General features: G+C 43.7%; 1 protein-coding gene across 2 annotated transcripts in view; it reads right to left on the reverse strand.

The window, feature by feature from the left end:
• wdr7 (WD repeat domain 7) overlaps positions 1 to 5,000 on the reverse strand; it is a 183,760-nt gene that overhangs the window by 156,871 nt on the left and 21,889 nt on the right. The gene's annotated exons all lie outside the window — the stretch shown is intronic.

The raw sequence follows: 5,000 nt of genomic DNA on the forward strand, positions 1-5,000 counted from the left end.
AACTCACGGATAACTCACGGATAACTCACGGATAACTCACGGATAGCTCACGGATAGCTCACGGATAGCTCACGGATAGCTCACGGATAACTCACGGATAACTCACGGATAACTCACGGATAACTCACGGATAACTCACGGATAACAGATGGATAACTCACGGATAACTCACGGATAACTCACGGATAACTCACGGATAGCTCACGGATAACAGATGGATAACTCACGGATAACTCACGGATAGCTCACGGATAACAGATGGATAACTCACGGATAACTCACGGATAACTCACGGATAGCTCACGGATAACAGATGGATAACTCACGGATAACTCACGGATAACTCACGGATAACTCACGGATAACACACGGATAACAGATGGATAACTCACGGATAACTCACGGATAACTCACGGATAACTCACGGATAGCTCACGGATAGCTCACGGATAACTCGCGGATAACACGCGGATAACTCACGGATAACTCACGGATAACTCACGGATAACTCACGGATAACTCACGGATAACTCACGGATAACTCACGGATAACTCACGGATAACACACGGATAACTCACGGATAACTCACGGATAACAGATGGATAACTCACGGATAACACACGATTAACTCACGGATAACTCACGGATAACTCACAGATAACTCACGGATAACTCACGGATAACTCACGGATAACTCACGGATAACTCACGGATAACTCACGGATAACTCACGGATAACTCACGGATAACACACGGATAACTCACGGATAACTCACGGATAGCACACGGATAGCACACGGATAGCACACGGATAACTCACGGATAACTCACGGATAACAGATAGATAACATGGATAACTCACGGATAACTCACGGATAACTGATAGATAACATGGATAACTCACGGATAACACACGGATAACACACGGATAACACGCGGATAACACGCGGATAACACGCGGATAACACGCGGATAACTCACGGATAACTCACGGATAACTCACGGATAACTCACGGATAACTCACGGATAACTCACGGATAACTCACGGATAGCACACGGATAGCACACGGATAGCACACGGATAACTCACGGATAGCACACGGATAACTCACGGATAACACGCGGATAACACGCGGATAACACGCGGATAACTCACGGATAACTCACGGATAACTCACGGATAACTCACGGATAACTCACGGATAACTCACGGATAACTCACGGATAACACACGGATAACACACGGATAACTCACGGATAACTCACGGATAACTCACGGATAACTCACGGATAACTCACGGATAACTCACGGATAACTCACGGATAACTCACGGATAACTCACGGATAACTCACGGATAACACACGGATAACACACGGATAACTCACGGATAACTCACGGATAACTCACGGATAACTCACGGATAACTCACGGATAACTCACGGATAACTCACGGATAACTCACAGATAACTCACGGATAACTCACGGATAGCACACGGATAACTCACGGATAACTCACGGATAACACACGGATAACTCACGGATAACTCACGGATAACTCACGGATAACTCACGGATAACTCACGGATAACTCACGGATAACTCACGGATAACTCACGGATAACTCACAGATAACTCACGGATAACTCACAGATAACTCACGGATAACTCACGGATAGCACACGGATAACTCACGGATAACTCACGGATAACTCACGGATAACAGACGGATAACAGACGGATAACAGACGGATAACACACAGATAACACGTGAATAAAACGCAGATAACATACGGACAACACACGGACAACCAGGGCTTAAAAACGGAAAAAAATATAAATCGGTTCACTCTGAGCAGAATCGATATTTTAAAGTTTCCGTTTTTGCGTTCCTCATTAAACATTACTGGTCCGAAAATGTTCCGTTTGATTTGAAAAAATAACGGTTAATAACGTTATTTTAATTTAGCCTATACTTTAAACAAATATAAAACCACAACAGAAATACATGCATTAATTACAAAGCATAAACAGCGGGACAAATATTGACCTGTTTTAATGGAGCAGAAAGTGGCTCTATATGCCTATTCTTTTCAGAAGAGTGAGAACATTCTTTGTACAGAACTTTTTTTTCAACACGACTTGTTTTAAAAATTGCATGAATAAAGAATAAATAAACTGGATAACCATTGCTCTTTTAATAAACTGTCAACTGGTATTTTCAAAGCAAACACTGCACAACACGTCCTTGCATCCCATAATCAAATTCAGTCAGCTAATAAAGCTTGATCATTTAATGCAATATAACATAGCATTTAATACGAAGCATCAACCGTCTATATAGAAAACATTGAGCTGTATTGGCAATCTGAAAGACTATAGGAAAAATGTTTGCTAGTAACCTACTTGGATAGGCTTAAACGAAATCCACAAACTAGCCTAAATCAGACTATTTGAGCTTAAAGTTCGTACTGCTTATTTAAACGTTCAAAAAGATTGTCCTCCAATACCTGTGCTTTCATTGATGACCTCAGCGGGGAAAGAAATGTACTGAAGGCGTGTAAATGCGCGCTCACACTGACTCGCGTTACCGGTAGATTCATAGATGACATTTCACTCGCGCTTGATCCGTCACGTCTCATGCTGTAACTCTATTCATGATTGGGCACTGCCAAATTAAAATATTAAAGAGAGCGATAAAATAACGTTATTATCCGGTTAATGGTCATTTCAAATTAACGTTTCTGTTCAGAACGATTCAAATTGATTTTGATTTCGTTTTTGTTCCTCTTAAAATTTCGTTCGTTTCTGGTTTCCATCCACTCTATCCATCCATCCATCATCCATCCACTCTATCCATCCATCATCCATCCACTCAATCTATCCATCCATCATCCATCCACTCAATCTATCCATCCATCATCCATCCACTCAATCTATCCATCCATCATCCATCCACTCAATCTATCCATCCATCATCCATCCACTCTATCCATCCATCCATCCACTCAATCCATCCATCCATCATCCATCCACTCTATCCATCCATCCATCATCCATCCACTCTATCCATCCATCATCCATCCACTCAATCTATCCATCCATCATCCATCCACTCAATCTATCCATCCATCATCCATCCACTCAATCCATCCATCCATCCACTCAATCCATCCATCCATCCACTCAATCCATCCATCCATCATCCATCCACTCCATCCATCATCCATCCATCCACTCAATCTATCCATCCATCATCCATCCACTCAATCTATCCATCCATCATCCATCCACTCAATCCATCCATCCATCCACTCAATCCATCCATCCATCATCCATCCACTCAATCCATCCATCCATCCACTCAATCCATCCATCCATCATCCATCCACTCCATCCATCATCCATCCATCCACTCAATCCATCCATCCATCATCCATCCACTCCATCCATCATCCATCCACCCATCCACTCCATCCATCATCCATCCACTCTATCCATCATCCATCCACTCCATCCATCATCCATCCACTCCATCCATCATCCATCCACTCTATCCATCATCCATCCACTCCATCCATCATCCATCCACTCCATTCATCATACATCCACTCAATCCATCCATCCATCATACATCCACTCCATCCATCATACATCCACTCCATCCATCATCCATCCATCCATCCATCCATCCACTCTATCCATCCATCCATCCACTCAATCCATCCATCCATCATCCATCCACTCTATCCATCATCCATCCACTCCATCCATCATCCATCCACTCCATCCATCATACATCCACTCAATCCATCCATCCATCATACATCCACTCCATCCATCATACATCCACTCCATCCATCATCCATCCATCCATCCACTCTATCCATCCATCCATCCATCCATCCATCCATCCATCCACTCAATCCATCCATCCATCATCCATCCACTCCATCCATCCACTCAATCCATCCATCCATCATCCATCCACTCCATCCATCATCCATCCACTCAATCCATCCATCTATCCACTCCATCCATCATACATCCACTCCATCCATCATACATCCACTCCATCCATCCATCCATCCACTCTATCCATCCATCCATCCATCCATCCACTCTATCCATCCATCCATCCATCCATCCATCCATCCATTCCTTCACTCTATCCATCCATCATCCATCCACTCTATCTATCCATCCATCCATCCACTCCATCCATCATCCATCCACTCAATCTATCCATCCATCCACTCCATCCATCATCCATCCACTCTATCCATCCATCCATCCATCCATCCACTCTATCCATCCATCCATCCATCCATCCATCCATCCATCCATTCCTTCACTCTATCCATCCATCATCCATCCACTCTATCTATCCATCCATCCATCCACTCCATCCATCATCCATCCACTCAATCTATCCATCCATCCACTCCATCCATCATCCATCCACTCTATCCATCCATCCATCCACTCTATCCATCCATCATCCATCCATCCATCCACTCTATCCATCCATCATCCATCCACTCTATCCATCCATCCATCATCCATCCACTCTATCCATCCATCCATCCACTCCATCCATCATCCATCCACTCAATCCATCCATCCATCCACTCCATCCATCATCCATCCACTCTATCATCCATCCATCCATCCATCCACTCTATCCATCCATCCATCCATCCATTCCTTCACTCTATCCATCCATCATCCATCCATTCACTCTATCCATCCATCATCCATTCACTCTATCCATCCATCATCCATCCACTCTATTCATCCATCCATCCACTCAATCCATCATCCATCCACTCTATCCATCCATTCATCATTCATCCATCCATCCACTCAATCCATCATTCATCCACTCTATTCATCCATCCATCCACTCAATCCATCATCCATCCACTCTATCCATCATCCATCCACTCTATCCATCCATCATCCATCCATTCACTCTATCCATCCATCATCCATTCA

This window comes from Gobio gobio (assembly GCF_949357685.1).
Source record: "Gobio gobio genome assembly, chromosome: 14".
Lineage (NCBI taxonomy): Eukaryota > Metazoa > Chordata > Actinopteri > Cypriniformes > Gobionidae > Gobio > Gobio gobio.